Raw genomic sequence first — 21,762 nt, 5'->3', positions numbered from 1 at the left:
ACAACTTGCCGAAATAATAAACCAAATTACTACCAGAACTGACAGGCAGCAGGGGGTTCCATGAGCTGGCACCTGCAGTCACTAGGCATAGCTTTTGTCTTCTTATTGTACAGAATCAGAAGATACAGAGCTTTAGAAATACAGAGAAGAGCTGGATGGTTATTTAAATATTTGAATTTCAGAGACTTTCATTTGCTGCTTTGCTTAATCCTACTTTCATCTTAAATGGCTCCTCAAAACCTTAGATCTTGATTGTGTATGCATGTTTAAGGACATTTGAAGAGTCATGGCAGTCAGGCGTAGTCACTGGTGACTGGAAAAAGGGTAACATTGCACCCATTTTTAAGAAGGGTAGAAAGGAAGACCCTGGGAACTACCAACCTGTCAGCCTCACCTCTGTGCCTGGGAAGATCATGGAACAGATCCTCCCAGAAGCTATGCAAAGGCACATGGAGGACAGGGAGGTGATTCGAGACAACCAGCATGGGTTCGCCAAGGGCATGTCTTGCACCCTTGAGCACACCCTCAGCAAGTTTGCAGATGACACCATGCTGAGTGCTGCGGTTGACATGCCTAAGGGACGGGATGCCATCCAGGGGGACCTGGACAATCTCTAGAAGTGGGCCCATGTGAACCTCATGAGGTTCAACAAGGCCAAGTGCAAGGTCCTGCACCTTTGCTGGGGCAAGCCCCAGTATCAATACAGGCTGGGGGAGGAAGGGGTTGAGAGCAGCCCTGCAGACAAGGACTTGGGGGTACTGGTGGATGAAAAGCTGGACATGAACTGACAATGTGTGCTTGCAGCCCAGAAGGCTAACTGTATCCTGGGCTGCATAACCTGGTAGAGCAGGTCCAGAGGAGGGTCACAAAAATGATCAGAGGGCTGGAACACCTCTCCTATAGGACAGGCTGAGAGAGTTGGGGTTGTTCAGCCTGGAAAAGAGCAGGCTCCAGGGAGACCTTATAGAGGCTTTCCAGTATGTAACGGGGGCTTATAAGATAGGGACAGGCTTTTTAGTAGGGCCTGTAGCGGTAGGATAAGGGGTAACGGTTTTAAACTAAAAGAGGGTAGATTCAGACTAGATATAAGGAAGGAATTCTTTACTGTGAGGGTGATGAAACACTGGAACAGGTTGCCCAGGGAGGAGGTAGATGTCCCATCCCTGGAAACATTTGAGGTCAAGTCTGGCAGGGCTCTGAGCAACCTGATCTAGTTGAAGATGTCTCTGCTCATTGCAGGGGGGTTGGACTAGATGACCTTTAAGGGTCCCTTCCAGCCCAAACCATTCTATGATTCTATGATTCACAATTATTCTTTAACCTTTGTGAATATACTTTATTTTCAGTTATAATGTAGTTATTTCTGCCAGCAGATACAGATTTTACACTGATTAAATAGTTGTGATGGATTTGCAGGAATAAAAAGCCTTTCCATACACTTCATCCCACATCCTACTCCAGCCAACCCCCACCCCCCCAAACCAAAACCCAAAAAACTGCTTTAGACTTGATATGCAAAGCATGGTTATTGATACAAAAATAAAACTCCTTTGCCCTCCACCTTCAAGTCCTGAGGTGTTTAGGATCATGAATTCTGACTTGGACATTGCAGAGAACACAGTTTACAAAATGTGGATTTAGTTTTGAATCCCATTTCCTTACAGTAGGTAGATCATGACTCCTTTTGTAGAAAGCAAGCAGCAAAATGGTGGGCACAAACCCTCAAGTTTGGAATATGGCTTCACATATTCTTTTCACCCTGGTTAATCCAGTGATAAAGTTAGTTTTTCTGTAGCTGTATTCAGGAGTGACATTTTTTACAAGTAAGCAGGCTGTGTCCAGTGACTAGGCATTTGATGTATTTCAGGAGTTTTATCAGGAGATTAAATTATTTTTACTGGTTGTAACTAAACTCCAGTAAGAATTAATATATGATCAGAATCTTAGTGTTTCTCTCAGCTTTGAATATCTTTGTGTTTGTCTAGCTGCCCATATCAAATAAGACAACTTTTACCTTTAAAGTAGTTGAAAAACTAAAGAAATTATCTTAAAAAGGTGTCTAAGATACTCTAAGGAGTTAAATGTCAGGTTTTCAAAAAGTAGTTTCAGTTGACTTCAGTGGGAGTTATGTACACTTAATTGAGAGGACTAATTTGATACTGCTTGAGTCGTTAGATGCTTCAGTGTTTGTAAAATTACTGTCCTTGTTTTACAAATTAATAAGCCATATCTTAGACAATTTAAGGTTAAAACATTAAGAAGAGTAAAATGTTTTTTAGTGTCTGCATGTTTCTAAAATTAGGAGCTCTGAATATTCCCCAAATCAGTGGGATGCTTATTCTGAAAGTTCGTGCTGACTAAGCCTTTCAATATCTCATAGCTAATTAACAGCATAGCCTTACTTTGAACTCAGCCCTATCCTTTATTCAAAGATCTGCATTGCCACTGCTGTTTCAACATGCAATCAGCTAGTTTCAACATAGCATTTTTGAAAGCAGTTTCTTCCCCAGCTGTCCTCAATTTGAATTTATGCTGATTCAGATCCGCTCTCAGCAGTGACCACTGCTTCCTCTCCAACTGATACCATCGTTCCCAAGATGGACACACTTAGCCAAGACTCTTCTTGCCATATACTGCCTCTTTTAGCTTGTTTGTTTGAGTTTGTTTTGTTTTGCTTTTCTTTTCCTTTTTGAGAGACTGGAGAGGGCCAGTTAGAAGGCCCAGGAGATAAATCTTGAAGCAAGGGAGATGTTAAGCTGAAGCGCTGTTCTCAGAAAGGGAACAAAACAACTCAGCAACTCAGAGCCAGCTCGCTCTGTTTCTCTCCTTGTGAATAATGCATTATTCCATCAAGAAAGTTGCTCCTACTCAGCTCATACGGAGTGGCAATACTGTATTACCTACAATTGGAGAGATGTCCAAGGAACAGAGAAATGTAGGAGAAACATTTTTTCTTCTCTCCATGAACAGTCAGCAGCCTGTAGCCCCAGGGAATATTTGATCTGATGCAGCACCACAAAGCTTGTATTTGACTGGAGTGCAGACTGTACCTCACAGTGCTGGATGTACTGCAATGTACTTCAGATATGATGTCTTTGAGAATAAGTCTTGCTATTACTAACTTAGGAGATACAAGAAAAGTAAACTCCTTATTTCAAAGAAAGCATGCTTATAAATAAACTGTAGTGTCAACAGCTACTATTAGTTATATGTATGCCATTGTCATCATGGAAAGAATCAAGTTATTTAGATGTCTTTTGAGTTTAGTTTGGGATATACTGGTGTAACTAGCTATCATGAAATATTCCAGTAGGCAAAGACTTCAACTAAAATGAGTAGGTGATACGTATCATAGGACACACAAGAATCCTGGCCTTCGTTCAGTCCAAGCTGGGGATCATGCTGCAACTCCCTCCTGGGCACTCAGGTTTCTTTCTTCTGGACACTGGGTGGGAAAGTAGAGGGATTAGAAGGCAGTCTGAATAGTCACTCCACATACAGCGTTAAAAATGTCTAAGACGGAAAGCCATAGATGCTTGGAAGTGCTTCCAAGTTTCCCACTGTAGATTTAATTTAAAAAAAAGCATCAAGGAGTCAATAAAAATAGAGATAAAGTAATATGTTTTCAAAGTTGAGGTAATAGATTTGGGAAGACTACTTGTATTTGGGGCATATGTGATGTAGAACAATTTGAACTATATGTACTTATAATAGGATTGTCACAAAGAATGCTACTTATAAAAATTAAGAAGTCTAAAAAGACTTGATTTTCAGCTCATTGAAATTCAATTAGACCACCTGTCAGCAGAAAAATTTCAGCTTGAGATCCTTGAGAATTTGAAGTTATCCTTGAAATTCTGTGACTTACAACTGCCGTTCTTCATTAGCCAGCTGATGGATTAATTAATCATGGCAACCTAACTGGATATTGCAACATTTGCAAACAGAACAAAAAAATCCAGTGTAAGTATCAGTAAAATTTTGAGTATTAATGCTAAAGGAGGGTGGTATGATGTTGTTAGGCAACAATTAATTGTTATCCCACTTCCACCAGATTTGCACCGGTGCAGAAGTAGTGATTTAAGGGCAACTGGTTTTCCCAGTCTGCATACATTATTGCACTTACAGAGAATTTATCAAGGACCTTAGTACCTTATGATTGCATAAAATCTGATTATTATACTTAAAATCTTTCTGTATTCCTTTTTCATTTTCTTTGCAGAGTGAAATATTACTTTGTTTGTAGCCACATATTAAATGCTTCTTTTTACAGTTGGATACTATTCAGGTACAAGCCTGAATCAAGCATCATAGTTTCACTCTGCCTGTATTTTCCACTACAGTCTTTCAATATGTAACATGTCTTTCAGAACTGTTACTGTATGTCATCATCATTAATGGTCCTGAACCATTCTGCGTAGGTAGCTGCTTGACTGAATGGATCAGCCTTCATCTTCTAGTATTTATTATGTGTATTAAATCTTATTGACTAGCACTATCTTCATCCTATACTGTCTTTTCTTAATGGGAGATCCTTGTGTGCCTGTGAGACAACCCCTCCATTCCCCATTGCTTTTTTCTGTCCTCCATCTTGAATTCGTCTAAAACAGCATAATAGGAGACTGCGTTCACTAAAATAACACAAGCGATGGTAATCTGATGTTTTACCCTTCACAGCGTAACACATTGCATCAAGTTGAGAGAGATTTGTAGACAACAGTCATTTAGAGATTAGTTTAGGTTCATGCACCTACTAAGCATAGGTTGATCACAGAAAAAGTCTATATTATTTTGAGATTATCCTTTTGTAAGCACATATAACTATACTGCCTTCAAGAAGAAGTTATGATAATGTGAATTGCAGTTTAGTGTTTTCAAAATGGAAATGACCAAGGTATCGCAATGACACCAAATGTTTTGTTAAACAAAAGTTAAATGAATAAAAGTCCTTTTGAAATTTGGCAAAAATAGCAATGATATGGGAGTATTACAAATAATGAAGTATATGTAATGGAAAGAAATATCCAATCAGATTCTGTAACACTTTGATCACTCCTTCTCCGCCCTACCTTTCCATGACTAAATATCGACCAGAATCTTGACAAGTCTTTGGTTTTAAATCAGGAACTGACACAAACAGTGAGAATGATCTTTCTTGTAAATTCTTTATGGGGAGAAAATGTTTGACTGCAATCCTTCAGGGCTTGGCCAAGAGTGAGGAGGAATGCTCAGTTAATGCAGCCTTAGTCAGTGGCACCTGCTGGTATTAGCAGAAATAGATTTTGACTAGTAGAATAAAAATGTTTTATGTCGACACTAATGTTTTTAAAGCAAGATTACAGGGATTGAGAAAGACACAGCAAAAAGAACACACTGCCAGAGGTGATCAATAACATTTTCCTACTTAAAATTTATCTTACCTTGTTAAAAGTGGTCTTAGTACAGATTGACTGCTGAGATTCCTCACAGCAAGTTTTTTGAGCGACGACTTCAGCACTGTATGCTTTAAAGTATGTTGGCCTATGTATGAACTGTAGATTGGCCTTTTGGTGATGCAGATGAGAAGTATCTTGTCTTTATGACCTGCTTATGTCTGTCTGTGTGTCTTCACAGCCTTCCCCACCATTTCAGCTAATGAATGAATGACGCAGTTCAGAGGGAGTGAGTTTGGTATCTTAAGTCCTTCATGGACTCCATCCTACTTTCTTCACAATTGCTGTAGATTAAAAGGTGCTTGAAGGAGTGGTAGTTCAGCTACTCTGCTTTCCAGTCTTTGGGAGTCCCGCTTTTATCCTCTAGGACATAATTATTCATCAATCTGTCAGTGGAAAGACGTGAGGATTAATTTAGACGTGTTCTCTTTTACACACCAAAAGCGAAGTTGTGGGGCTTTCATTATTTCACTGTTTGGTCTCAGAGGAAAGTATGATTGAAATGTATTGGGCTTATCACAGTTCTGATAATAATGCAGTGTGTTTCTTTAAAAAAAGTTCTTTTAAACAAATATTTATCTGCCAGCACTGTAATCATAGAAATAGTGCACTGCTGCTAATATTATCCTCATTCTAACAAGCTTTGGTTAATTCAAACTTGTTTGCTTTAGAAAAAGGTTTTCCTTTGATGTATTCACAATGACCTGTCAATTGAATGCTAGTTTTTCTAGTGAAATCCACAGTTTTAGGTGGCATTTAGGCAGATATATGATGAAAAAGAGGTAAGCTAGCCTTTCCAAGTAAACAGAAATTGAAAAAATGGAAATAACTATGTTTGAACAAATGGCATTCAGTCTGGACTTAGATTCTCTCTGATTCCTCCAAAACCATACAAGACTTCATAGTTCTTCTTCGCACTCATGGCTCTATAGATGTTAATCTCCTTGAAATGTTTACTCACAGCCAAGTCTACCATCCATGTGTCAAACACTTCGGGGGGTGAGGGAGAGAGAAAAAGAGAACACCCACAAAATTGATAGAAGAGAAATTGAAATAAGCAGGTATTTTACAGTGTTTATCCTGATATAGCATACATGTTTCTAAAAGGGTAATTCAGGGAGAAACGGAATGAGATTGCTAGGACTCTATTAATAGGTGCTCCAGTGCCCACAGTTACCCCGTTCATCATAATCCCTCAAAGGAAATTTGCTCTTATAACAACTATTGGCTCATGTATTATTCTGTGTAATATAAAGAGGGTTCATCTATCCTCTACATCTGAACTCAGCATGCAGTCTCTGTGTTCTAAAGTGTCTGGCTTACTCTGAGCCTGTTTACAGTGCCTCTGACATTTTGAACTGCAGAATGTGACAAGCTGACAGTGCCTCTGATTATAAAATCAGCTCATCTGCTGATACTAGGAAAGAGCAAGGTGATGTACGAAATAGGTTTTAAATAGATCATAGCATACTCTAAAATATGCACATTTCAAATATTTTAAGAATAAAGGGTATACAGTATGTGGCTTTAGTTTATTTTGTGATTTCATTTGGTTTGAGGACTGTGCCATATTATTATTTGTTCTTATAATATACAGTAGGCACTGAAACATGTAAATCCTTTTCCATTGCCTTAACTTAGCATTTCTAAGTACAAAACCCAAACCTTACTGCTCAAAAAGTTACTGCAATGCCACGTTTTCAAAAGTTATCCATCTGCTATTAGGACTGAGATCTCAGCTTTACATCTAAGTGCCTGAGTAGTGGCTAAACTACTAGCTGGCACTAGAGAGAGTGACAGCTAGTACTTCCCATTACAACGCCAGTTGCCAAATTGTCAAGAGTTCAATATATGCTGCCCAAAATATTTTGAAAATCTGGATAACATAGCCTAACCGATCAATTAAATTGCTGCTGTATTGATTACGGACATTGTGAAAGTCATTGTTTTCTTTTGCCAACCTTGATATGTGTAAAACAAAATGCAAAGTGATATTCAAACAGGGTGGTGTGTTTTAAATGAAAGTAAGAAATGCAAATATTTTTGTAATGCAATTTACATTTATTTGTCACGTAGGCTGGATTTAGAAATATTATGATATATCCAGTCTCTCTATATTTCTTTTCATAGTACTTCAGAGACGTTGAGTATTTCAAGTCTTTCACCTCAGATCCAGAAAACGCCTGTAGTAAATGTTTAATATGCTAGTACGTAATGCTACCACAATAAAAATGTTCAAGTGCCATTAAGGATCTGGCTAAAATCCATAGTGCAGGGAACTTTCAAGCTAGACTGACCAACATTAACTGTTTCAAGCCAATACTGTAACTGTAACTCACTACAATTTAGTATTGTGTTGTGCCACCTTTCATAAAGAGCTCACTCTAAACAGAATGTAGTGGGTACTTCTTACCTTCCAGCAACTGTATTTTGCATGCAGTTGTGATTCCTGAGATTCAGCCTTGGATGTCTAACAAACAGCAAATCTATTAGTGTTTGAATTATTGAACAACTGAATCTGTGATATAGGCTTTTGTCATCACATCTTGATTATTGTGCCTTCATTTTCCCTGGTTGATAAATAGGATTCTTTGCCTTTCCTATCTCTTTGGAGTGATGTCTCAGATTTTTCTTGCTCATTGTTTTAGCTGAGTAACTAGAAGTGTTGGGGGAGCTAGATTTCTGGATCTAAGAGCTCTTTTTCTTTTAATTTCATTTTGTTCCAATTTTCTTTCTTTTTAAAGTGTTTAAGTATATGTATGTGTGTGTGTGTGTGTGTGTGTCTGTGTATACATATTTGTCTGAACCATGCTGCTTTATTGGTTTTGCAAGTACCACATTTTTCCCAAGTAGTTGTCAGGAGCAGACCTCCTAGATAGCTTGACAAAATTTGCCTCTGGTCACAGGCAAAACCTGCTAAGAATATATATTAAAGGATGTAGACAGTCCTGCTTTGGATGAGGTGAAAGTAAACTGAACCCAGTGAATTTTGGACAAAGAAATGTCTGGATCAACAGAAGAGCACTGTTCAAACAGTAACAACCCAACTTTGACTAGAAAATTTCCAATGATCAGGCCACGCCGCACATTGGTGGCATTGGTTATTGGGTTCTAGCTCATATGACAAATGATACATGTCTTTGTTTCCAAAGCTTACCAGGCTCTGCCTAATGTTTCTCACTCAGGAATGCTAAATTGACTCTCAGCTGTGGTTAGATACTGTTAAAGCTGCTTTTCTCACTTGCTAAACTTAAAAACAAGTACTTTTCTCCCCCAGTGCTGCTTACATCTTGAAAAAAAAAAAAAAAAAATCCACTAAGAATCAGTTAAGAGAATTCTTTCTGCACCTTCACATTGTACCTCAACATTTTTGCCTGGAGACTTCGAGACTTATAAACTTATGAGAGTGGCTAAATTCCTCATTCACTGTTATTTCCAGTCCTGCTGACAAAGGTGCTGCGACCCACTGTTTCCTTTTCCTTTTCTGTTAGTCTCTATTTCTGTTTACTTCAACAGCATGCAGCGCAGTGAAGTCCTAGGCTATGACTAAGACTGGAATGCACAATTAGAGCATAAATTCTAATGACTCTGAAACTGGAACTGTTAGCTTCTGAAAATAGGTATTTTAAATGAAATACAGAGATGCCTGTTATAGCATCTGCATGACACATCTGTATAACACATCTGTATGCTAGTTGTAGTGTTTAACTCTCTGTACAGCAGGGGGCAAAGTGACTCAAAAGAAAAAGGAACTAATCGAAGATGTAGATTTTGGCCATAAAAAGTAAGGTTCCTATAATGACATATTGTCCTTAATTAATAAAATGTCATGAACATAAAATCCTTGATTCAGTGTAAAGCCTGAGCCTAAAGGGCAGTCCTGAAAATCAAAAAATTGACTTCTTTTGGGTTCTCTGTGGCTACAGAGATACAGTATGTCCTAAAAGAATACCTTCTGTAACTTGAAGTTATGATCAAAAGCTAACGAATAGAATAAAATAGAATAAACCAGAACAGAACAGACTATTTCAGTTGGAAGGGACCTACAATGATCATCTAGTCCAAAAAGCATGTTATTAAAGGCATTGTCCAAATGCCTCTTAAACACTGACAGGCTTGGGGCATTACGCACCTCTCTAGGAATCCTGCTCCAGCGTTTGACCACCCTCTGGGTAAAGAAATGCTTCCTAATGTCCAGTCTAAAGAAACCATGAATTACGAAGATTTTAATACCCTTTTGCCACTTTCAATTTAAAGGCAAGCTCTGACCTGCCAATCTTGTTTTGCAGCATAAACAATTAAAAAGGAAAGCTTTTATTTAGCACCAATGTGGGGCTAAATTTTTGAAGAACTTTTCAAAATTCCTTCTCTGTTGCATGTTTTAGGGAACTATGCATATTTGTGCAACCTGAGTGTTAGACCACTTGATTCACTACATTTTCAATTACAGTATGTGTAATAAACCTAATTAGAGTTGGCTTTTACCTGACACCCCACAGGCACATATGCCAAGTGTTTCGGGAAAGTGTTCCTCAGAATCCATGTACCAGGATCTAAACTGTCCAACAGTATCAATTACTGTAATAATAAATAAAACTTAAGGATTCAAGTATTCCTATAGGTAGAGGGCTGAGAAGCCCTGGCTGATCATTTAACTTCCTTGGTCAGACCTATCTTTAAGTCAGAATGTCTATGTTTTTTTTCCCATTTCAGCACTTTAGTTAACATTACTGTATTTTTAGTATGAAAAATTGATTCAGCTCTGTGCTGGTATACACAGCCTTTCCTTATGACCCTGGCCATGTCTGTGAGCTGAAAAATCAGAATCAAGTGAATAAACATTTCAGATTAGCACTTCACTCACATAAAACTAAGTTTGCAAAAAGATCTTGGGAAAAAAATTAATTGAAGACATCATAGTGGTTTTGATTAAAGTGAACATTCTTTGAGCTTTATAGTCACCGAATCTCACATATGGAAATTACAGTTAGTCTTAATCTGCTTTCAGAAGACTGGTGCAAATATTAAAAAGTAATGAACTAACAAGATTGTTTGTTAATGCCACATAAAAGTGCTAATTATACTTCATTTCCTGCCTACAGCTAAACCCAGGAGACATTGCCTAAGAAATTGTTAAATAAGTTGCTTCACTTGAAATGTGAATAGATCTGCAGTGCTTGATGGATTTACATTTAAGGAGTTGTGTGCCACATAACGCCTTTGAAAGTGTGGCAAACAAAGGAGTACTACAGAGAAACTTGTTTAGTTCACAGAAAGTATATGATTAACGTATTTGTGATTCCTACTACCTCATGAAGAGGAAAGGGCTTCATTCCTGATTGTGCTTTCCCTGCAGTTTCAGTATGTAGCTTAGTATGATACTGCAATTATATGTTAATTGTTATATTACGGCTTTAATTTTTTAACATCATAATGATGGTATTTTTTTCCTCCAGAAAGCATACTTGAAATATACCCTCCTATGTCACGCTGGCTGTGAATATTTCTGAAGTGTTTTACTTTGCGTCTCTACTGACATCTGTCTCTTGTGTCTTAGGGACAGGTGCAACATGAAAGAGCATACAGAAATGTCATGATGATAATTGAAGCCTTGGAGGGAAAAATTAATTCAAATTTTTCTGTTTTTTCTACTATAAATCTGCCCTCTTTCTCCTTTCTAGGAAAAAATATGAAATCTAAAAATACTGTTGCACCTGGTCCTTACTCTAAACATACATACCAAATGCATGCAGTTGAAAAATTGATACTAATAGTTAAATCTTACATCTATAATAATTCAAAAGCAAGTTAATGTTATCTTTTCTCAAAGATACGACAAAAGCTAAATGTTATTATCTGCAGAGTTTTTTCTAATCCAATTAAATGATTGTTATGGTGAGGAGGAAATATGAACAAAATTTACTGTTAGGGTTATCATAGAATGACTCATCTTCTATGCGATTTTGTTTTAAAATATCCTCTTGACTAAACATAGGAGGAAGACCTCTATAGTACTGAGGAGGGAACATAATAGAAAATACAGGAGCGTACATAAATATGTGAGAGTTTGGACAGGTGCCTTTCTGACTTTCTAAATTAAAGAAGCTCCAGGAAACGTCATCACACATCTCACCCACGTCTCTTTTTGGAGAGTGGAAACATCGATATGGAGCCTGGATATCATGAAGGAACTGGAGAGTAAAGGCCCTTCAAAGTTTATGAGCGGCCAGGAAGAGTGTAGTATCTCTAGTGAGATGTGTTGTTACAATTTGTTGTTTTCTGGTTAAATACTGTGTTATTAGGCTAGTTTGTCAGGTGAGATTGTTATTTAGATGGCTTTATTTCTAACTTGTTACTGAGCTATTCAGGAATTATTGTAGAGAGCTGGATTGGAGCATGGAAAATTCCGCAATTCTTGGTCCAGTACTTCCAGAGGAGTCCCTCTGAGGGGCACGAGCCGTGTAAGCACCGTGCCAGGCGCAGAAAGGCAAGCAGGAAGGGACACCAGTGCCTTGAGATAAACGGCAAATTCTTTTGTATCTGGCAAAGCCAAATGCAGTGCAAGCGTAAAGAAGACAGCTCAGATGAAATAAAATGCTAGTGCCATTATGAAACTACTAAACGCCTTGACAGTACTCTGCATAAGAATACAGGTGTTTAATGCATTATGTGGAAATGTTATCACTTATTAATAAAGAAAACAAATTTAGTACAGAAACCTTTGCAAACACAAGATGAGTTTGTGTTGAGATTGTAGAGATGGCAACATAAAGTTTGTGCACTGCTCCAAGTAATGAAAAAGGAAGGAATGAAACCAGTACCAGGAAAGCATTTTTATCCTGTAATTTGTGTAAATATATTATATTCTGTTGGTGATCTTTGAAGAATACCAACTATATAAATATATTTGGCTTTAAAAAATAATTTATGCCTAGAGTTAGCCATGATACTGCACAAGTGACCTATTACTAATAGAAGTTTCTTTTTAAGGAATAATCAACACGCAGGCTGTGACATTATGCATTGTCTTCAGCACATTTATAATGGTATGAGTTCCTGATTAGCTATTGAGTGACTATAAGAACTCAAAATATATGGCCTTTTTTACATTGGGGAGGCAATAATGCCTACTATGGGAAGAGCAATAAAACACATTTATTGGCTGCTTGATGAAGACTGCATTGAATAAAAACAGGTATATCCCTCCAAGCTTCACCTCTGCAAATTGTTAAACTACACAATGGCTGAGAATGTGAAAAAGGGAAACAATAAGCTCTCAGATAACCAAAAAGGAAAAAAGAGTGCATAGTTCTTTTTTTCTAAAGTCATCAATGTCTGTTATGGCAAAGTGTTTGAAGCAGAAAGTAAATCCTCCATGGGCATATTGCTCTAACAAAGCTAATTTCAATGATAATGTCCCATGCTTCTTTTTGTTTATATAGAGATACATAGTAAAACCAATTCTAATAGAAATCAGGGAAAGAAATTCTGAGTTTACAGAATTTGTTTACTTCATTTGTTTATTTATAGTTTCCATTTAGAATGCTGTATTGTGTTAAGAAATATAGCAGTTCTGGAAGATTTAGCATAACCAAATTTTTGTAAAATTCTTATTAGTTTAGGGAATTACTGAGCTGTAGAATCTTCTACATGCTACCATCAATAGCACAATAGTATATAGTGTGATATATTTTAAGCTAAGCAAAGGCACATAAAGGATATGGCTTTATTGCCATTTTATCATTTGTTTAACTTTTAAAGAAATTTAAAATAATTCTGCTTTTAAATTGTGACTGTGCAGCAGTAAAATGGAATGGTGATAGGAATGCATTTCTTATTTCTCCTCTATACGCCCATATTTTTTTCATTTGCTATTAGCATCATTATCTTTGTTATAATAGGAATGTCTTTATATTGTACTCAAGAGTCTAGTCGTATTGTGCAGTAAACACTGTCTAAGAAATCATTTGAGAATACTTGCTGATCATGAAATAATCGTAGTATAAGCCACTTCGGCTTTCCTGCTTGAAATCTTCTTTATTGTGAAATGAAATACGACTATGTTATTCAATATATGTTTCTTACAATGTCTTACGAGCAGCACTTCTCACCAGCACTTATATCATTATTGCATGACAATGCCATGGTTACAGTATTTCCTCAAACTGTACCTATAACCTGGACATAAATTGATAGTCATGGTATGTGACAAATAGACTGTATAATGAGCTCGTTCACCTTTGACTTTTTCTGAAGAGCAAAGGCTTTCAATCTCAAAAGTTATTGTAAGTAGTTTATTTACATTAATTGTATTCCAGCAACAATCTTTGCCAGGAGACTGAGATATAATTTTTATACCAAGCATAGTTTGGAAAGGATTATAAGCTTTGAATAGATTTATAAATCTAGATTTTAACCTTTTCAGTATTCTGCTTTTTGATTGGTTGCTTGATCTACCTCTGCTTCCCAGGTTACTGATGCTGTTAATAGGAGAGAATAGGAATGGCTAATGAATCAAACTATGGGACAGTGAAAAGGTCAAGTAGTACACTTTACTATTATCTTCCACAGAATATATGAGGCATTAAAATTCTGATGCGGCAGACTTGTGACAAAGAATATAATGAGAACTATAAATAATAAACAGCACAACATTAATCTCTTCTTGTGATAACGATTGTAACAAGCATAAGAGGGAGAAAATCCTTAACCCTTTCTCACTGCACTAATAAGACCTCTCTTTGGATGTGTGTGTTGTAAGCATCTGTAATTGTAAGAATGAAAAAAGGGATTTTAAAGTATAATTGAATGCAGCAAGGAAGATAGAGATTCAAATGTGCTAGCTTTCCTGGACATTCTCTTCTAGAATGTAACATTTTTTGCATGAAAGGCATTTGTGGATAAATGTGAATAGAGAATTGCCAACAAAGCGAGTAAAAATAAGATTGTGAGAAGGTCTGTAGACCTGAAATAAAGTCATTACCACACCTTTATAAAACTACCCACAGACCCAGTTAGTTAGAAAGATGTTATTGACACGTTGTCTGTATCTGGCTTAGGTTTCACGACTGCAGGTAGTACAGACAATATTTGTGATGTTCATAAAGATTCCCAACTCCTTTGCTCTGAGGTCTGAAAATACAGGAAGTGTTTATCACACTGGGGCTGAGTCTCCTTACAACTAGGAGCTGTGACCTGATTTGCTGAATGTATCAGTTCAAGCCACTGTCATTTTTTGGAATAACTTCCAATTTCAAAATGTACACAGTACAATAGGAAGTTCATCTGCAATATCCAGATGCCCTTTCAAAATCGCTTTCTGCTATTTGTGAGGTTGGTATAACTAAAAAGGAATAGCTTGTTAAAGAAAAATATATTAATCTTGAGGAATCTCCTGATCGAGTTACTGTAAACTGTCAGGAAATCAAGATAAATTGTCAAAACTTCAGCTGACCAGCCTTTAACCACTGATTTGCCTACTAGTTCTCCCAAGAAAGCTCGCTTGTTTTCATCAAGCTGTTACCAAGACTGAATTGAGATTAACATTTAGGTTTTACAATTGGTATAAAATGTTGAATTGGGGATATTTTGGTGAATAATTCCTTCAGGTAGAAGTAAATCCAGGAGGCACTAGCAAAATACTCTTTATTTGTTTAACTGCCAAAGAGATCAAAACTAACTTTACATACTTAAATACTGTCTCAGTGATAGAATCATGGTAGTGCTACCGTAGTATTTGAAGATTAAAAGTCAGAAGCCTCTTTTCTTGTAAAATTCTGAGCAGTCTACAGGTGGAGGATCAAGAGATACAAATCAGCTTTATACCACCAGTACTGTCTTCAAATCCCCAATTGCATTTTAGACATATCTGAGACCATGCTTAACTTTCTGTAATGGGATTATAACTCTACTTACTTTTCTCATAGACCTGTCATAGAATCCAATAAACAAAACCATATTAATCTAAAACTATTCTCTCTACACCGTTGATGCTCTTGCAGATTGGTTTTGTATATCAGATTCTTCCTGCAGCCTCTACGTGGCATTAGAAAGGATTGCTGAAATCACTTGGTGTTTCCTTCCTGGATCTTTGAAATCATTCTTAATTATTTCAGGTTTTCACTGTCCTTATTCTGAGCTCCCTGGCATTATGTACTCTGATGTCATTTACATCTACCTCCTGCAAGGAGCCTGGCAGCAAGTTGAACTCATTTCTCCATCTCAGTCCCTAAGCAACCTGAATCTAGCCACGTGGGTGGTGTGGGACTTTGGTCACTTTGGTGTGGGAAAGGAAGGAAGTAGAATGTGAGTAGTTTGATGTAATTTCTAAACCCTGAGGAACGGGGAGAGATACAGACAATTAGAGAATTAATTATCTGGCTTTGGGAGTGCTGGATGGGTAGCAGAAATTGAGAACTTGCTTGAAAAGCAGCTGAGTATTTAACCTATAATGATTACCCATGGCCTCTCAACTGAAAGACTTCAAAGATTATTTGTGGGTTGCTGAACTATTTTGAGGTTTGTGTTGAAATTCCAGCTGGGAATTTTACATGTGCATATTTACTCTTTCTTAATAATAGTGAAGCAGTTAAAAATTTGCATTGTTGCCCAAACAATACATTTTTCTTGCAATGAGCTTTATGTAGAACACAGAAAGGGGCATTTAAATTTTTTCTGGTTTCCTGTATGTAACGCAGGTCTCAAAATGCTTTTAAAAACCCCAAACTCTAAAATATTGTGCTTCCTGTAAGCTGAAGTCTGAAAAACAAAAAATCTGCTAACAGATGTGGCTTAATGCTGTAAGTATGCTACTTTGGGACAGTGCACATGCTTCAGTTTGTAAGGGTTGCTAAGAAACGATGAGATTGGAAAGATTGGAATTTCCTAATTAGTAAATAGTAAATGTTTTTAAAAAAGTTAAAATGTCCTTGTTAGAGTTGCTTTGGAATTGTGATTGGGTAAAAGACTGCTGTCAGTCAGCGGCTATCCTGTGTTCCCATGAATCTCTTCTGTAATTAGGCCAAGAAGGTCAAAGAAGAAAAAGATTGAACTCTGTTACACTGAGCTGGCTGAGTCAAGGATAAGAAGTTTCTAGTTAGATCAATAGCAACTACTTCAGTGGCCAAATAGCTCCAGGCATTCCTTTAAATTGCTAATTGTATTTGTTAGCCGCTTCCTTCTTGCTCTTACTATGGTATGTATTATTTGTTTGGAACTGGAGGAAAACAGACTGACGAGAGGTAGTATGTAAAGATTTAGGGAGAACATTTTATACATAATGTACTATATTTGGCATGTCCATTGTGTAAGGTAGATGTAAAAGATCACAGAGGAGGGTTATTATTGTATCCACTTAGCAGGTGGAGAAACTTTAGAAAGAAAAAGTGAAGTGATTTACAAAAGAACACCAAGCAGTAGGGTTGGAGTGATTTTCTGCAACACCACAAAGAGTGTTGGGGCCCACAGTAAGAAAGATTTGGTTTTCAACCATTTAAGTACACAGGACTTTCTCTAGCATCTTAAATAAGTACAGGCCACATTGCAAAACAGAATATTGCCAGCCTGACTAGCATGAAATGCCTGGATAGAATTTCAGTTTAAAAAAAAGAGGCAAACAGAGCTATATTAAAATGAAAATTAGTTAAAGAAGAAATATTGACTGAGGTTCATCTGTTCATTGTTCACTGCATTAAGTATAAAGTAGTCTTGCCAAGACACGTTTTTCCTTCCAAAGAGTTGTGACCACATTTCTGATGCTTAATAGTCTCAAACCTCAGCAACTAAATAGCTTTTTTCTTTTTAAGTCTCAAGCCCTGTGTAACTGGCTGCTGTCATTTTCCTTGTCAGAGAGCTTAAGAAAATAGTAAAACATACCACCCAGACATAAGAACTCTTTCATTTTCTTCCATTTAATGACTGCAATACACAGCAACATGTGTAATGTCCTACCATACAGACAGGAGGCTGAAAGCATTTGCGTCTTTCTTTTCTGTAACATGGCACTCCCCTTTTTGCGACTGCAAATTGTAATCAGCATTTCACCTTTCAAGAATTGGCTTAGGTTTATATTTTAACAGAAGAAAACAACTGAAAGTGTTCAGATGATTAGTTAAATGAGTCAGGAAATGTGATGGCTGTTTCCTGTTCCTTTAAAGAATGTTTATTTGATCGACTAGGTGATTTTAATACATTAAAGAATTTCAGTAATGATTTTTTTTCTTACATGGTCAAATAAATAGCTTGCAAGATGAAGCATAATATACTGCCTATAATTCAAGATGCAAGAAAATATGCTGATGAGGCCCAAAATTAAAATAAGGATAGAAGTCCATCCAGAAGAAGCAGTCCTAATTCTTTGTTAAATTACACAGTGTTACTGTGTTGCTGTCACTTGTGTTTGGTTAAACTGCTTTTTAATCATTACTGACAAAAGGTCTATTTCCTTATTTGTGAAGGACTATAGGACATGTCACGCTGTCCCTCTATGTGTGTTTATCTTGTCTTTTGATATCAAATTCATTTCTTTATATTGTTTTTGAAGAAAATGCATTTATTAGACGTGCTTTAGCTGCACAACACAGAAATGTTTCGTCAGTTCTGAAGTGCCAATGTAGGTCCAATGTCAGCCGAAGGCAGCTGTTTTGCCTTGAAATTGTTTGCTATTATATGAAAATAGATTGTTGTTGGTTTTGTGCATTTTATTTATTTATGCAAAGAAACAAAGCATTCAGTACAAACCAGCATGTAAAATTTAAACTGCTGTGAAAGAGACATAAACCAACAGACAAGAAGCAGTTTATAGATGATTTACTCGAGTGGTCCAAATTTTGAAATAGTGTTTGAAGATGGCAAATATGCACATGCAAAACCCAGCATTTGCATCAGCATTTAGAAATTGATTAATTACATGCCTGACTGCCAACTGAAAAGCATGAAAACCCTCTTTAACTGCAGAACTTTTTCTATGTGTAGCTGGAACTAAGGGTTGCACATATGTGCAATTTGCAAATTGCCAGGTCTGTTTGAAGTAGGGAGACCATTGCCTTCCTGTATTAACAGCACTGTGTACATTCATATTAATGAGTTAAAAATATAGTGACAGATATAATTGTTTTTCACCTTGCTACAGTCAGCTCCAGCCCATTTTCTAAGTGTTTTCTAATTTGGAGGGACTGAGACTCACCAGATCTTATTTAAAGAAATTAGATAAGAATTACTGCTTAGACTCTGACTCCAAGGCCTTTGATGAGGGATATTGTGTTCTTCTGAAGGAACAATAATTTTCCTTATATTTCATAAATGCCTCTTCCCAGTCAGTGCTCTGCACTTTAGTACATTATTCAAAGTTAATAAATAAATTACAGCATAATAGAAACATAAATATGATCTTGCTCTTAACACTGAAACCAATTAAAGCAAATAATGAAGTATAAGATGGATTCCAATGAGCAGAAAACCATACCTTAATAACCAAATCAGCAAAGAGGTCTGCTTTCTGCACTCTTGAGATGGGATTGCTGTTCCACTGAAAATATGGGCAAAATTATCAGGAGGAGGCTTAAATATGACAATCTTCGTCCCTTGGAAACAGAAAAGTTTGGAAACACTTATTCAAAATCAACCTATTGCTCAGTGAAATAGATCTTAGAAAGGGCAAAAAGGCAGCATGTCCCAGCAGATGCATTGGTAGGCTGAGATGCAGAAAAGGTGAATTCCTCTTTATTTTAGTCTTATCTTTCCCATTTCCATTTTTATTTACTTTCTAAGTGTTTGGGACAGGGACTGTTTGCATTGTTAGAGCTCAGCAGTGAGATGTCCCTTCAGCTAGTGAGATCTCAATACAAGCAAATCTAGAATTGGATATTTGGAAAGAGCCTAACACAATTAGGAGCCCAAGGCCAGATATATTTATACCTTCTGCTTTTGAGACATTCCATAAATCTTTCAGGACATGTATATATACACATATGTGTGTGCACGCACATGTTTGGGTAAATAGGCCACGTGCTAGTCTGATCATCTAGCCTGCGTACATGTTGATTGGCCTTTAAATCAGGTGGTTCTCATGTCCTCAGTAATGATATGCAAATGTTCATTATCCCCAGTTAAGGATGTTTTTTTGCCTTGTGCAATTAGTAAATGCTAAAAAGAATTGGCTGTCAAAAAAGACAGCTGTTAATAAATAGTATCCAAAGACAGCAGAAGATTCAGCATGGCTCAAATTTTTTGTTTGCTTCCTGCTGAAACCGGATTGGTCATGATTCATGGCTGGGATCTCTGTGTAACACGTCAGAAGTGTTCAAATGTTGTGAAAGTGAATTGCTTTTGCCCTTTCAGGAACATCTTTTTCTTTTCATTCTCTCTCCTATCCAGTGGTGTGATTTCACTGTAGCAAAGATGCTTAAAGTTGAGGCACTGCAGCTCAGAAATATGAACGTATCTAGTGCATTCACTCCATGTAACAGATGTATTTAAACATACTGAGAAGGTAAGGGTACTTGACATTTAGTGGCATGACAGCTATAAAGTAATACTCAAGACTGGGATTTCCTATGCACGTGTTGAATCAAACCCTGTTTCTGTAACAGTTAAGTACTACAGCTATTACCATAATAGATCATGGGTGGAACTTAAAAATACCAAGGATTTAAGCATGGAGTAGATCTCAGTCAATGAGATTGTGGTTAAACCATCTCCCAGGGTTGACATGGGCGTTTTGAAACATCTGAACCAAATGCCAAAAATCTCAGGTGCTATATTTGGTTTTCCTCTTCACTGTATCACATCTGCATATAAATCTAATGTATACACACCAAGAAATCAGCATATCTTTTACAGATTAGTAGAAGTCCTGCTCCTTTTTTTTTTCTTTTCTTTTCCTCTTTTCTTTTTAATTCATGAAAGATCTATTAACCAATCTGTAGGAAACAGCAGGAGAAATTGTAGAGTTCTAATTATGTAAATGTAAAATAGTCATCAGGAGAGAAAAAGAAAAACTATGTTAGGTAGCTTTGATGAAACTGCTTTGAAATATTTACTGGTTCTATCAAATTAAATTTTGTCTTACATTTAGCATAAGGATTACAACATTTAAACAAACAATAACCTTATGCAGCAAAAACTAATTATATTTGTTTAGCCTAGCTAAAATGCAGATATGTTTTGGCTTAATTGCAGAAAAGTTTAGAAGTGCCAATGTAATGTATTTATTGTTCAGTGTGATACATGGGTTGTCTGGGCTAAGGGCTAGATTTGAACTTGTAAGGTCTTCTGAAGACAAATAAAAATATACTGGAATGCTTGGGGAAATTTTTTAGTACAAGCTAATTCCTTTTGAGCATAAAATCATGAAGAGTCGTTCATAAATACTGTTCAGATTTAATACAACAATTTAATGGAATCTAAATTTGACATGCCATCCTGAAAGCAATTACCCATGTAACACAGGTTATGAAGTATTAGAAGTGTGGTGACTCTTCTACTAAAATAAGGGCTTAGTTATTTTAGGAGGGGGTTCTAAAGTTTTAATAAGTAATTCAATGACATGAAAAGTCTATTAATATTTAGACTTTGCATGTCAGGCTATGATTTCAGATCACACATATTAAGCCAGTGCTTGTATCAGACTTCCCAAGAAAAGTACTGTTGCTAAGGACAGGGGTCTTTGATGGATCTCTGGAAGAGTGGCCTGTTTTAGCTCTGTAACACCTTTGGGCACACTCTTCTGGACTCTTGGTCTTTTAATTTTCTACTCCAAGTATGATTTTTTTTTTTTTTTTTTTTTCCTCCAAAGAGGCTCAAGGCAGAGAAACTTGGTCACAGACCACAGAATTGTTCAGACCAAGAAACAGTTTCTGTGGCCTGTTTGAACAAACTTAATCTACGTAAGATTTGGCTCCTTTGCTCAAAACTATCTTCCAAGGCCATCCCAAAAGGCTTCTTGCTGTTCCACATGCCATCATACATTCACACCATGTCCCAAACAGCCTATACTTTCTGTGCCATAGTGTGCCACAAACCAACCCTCTTGTTTTGGACACATATTTGGGATAATATCTCAGGGGCAGACAGGGACCAAAATGAAAGATCAAGTGGAGCATGATCCTGTTTGACCAGTCTTTCTGTTTGTGCCTATCTGGGCCATACACATAGCTTTGTTGCCAGGAGAGTATCCTTGCATAAGAACAGGAGCAGTTTGCTGCCTTATTTCTTTCTTTTCATGTCCTTGTCTGCAAGGACAAGTTGTGAGAGGTGTTGTGAAAAGGTAGTAAAGAAGGCAGGTAGTCAAGCTGAAACTTTGCCACTGATCCAACAGAAAAATCTGTTTGAG

Source organism: Aquila chrysaetos, chromosome 21 (assembly GCF_900496995.4).
Source record: "Aquila chrysaetos chrysaetos chromosome 21, bAquChr1.4, whole genome shotgun sequence".
Classification (NCBI taxonomy): Eukaryota; Metazoa; Chordata; class Aves; order Accipitriformes; family Accipitridae; genus Aquila; species Aquila chrysaetos.
Note: the sequence above shows the minus strand (reverse complement) of the source record.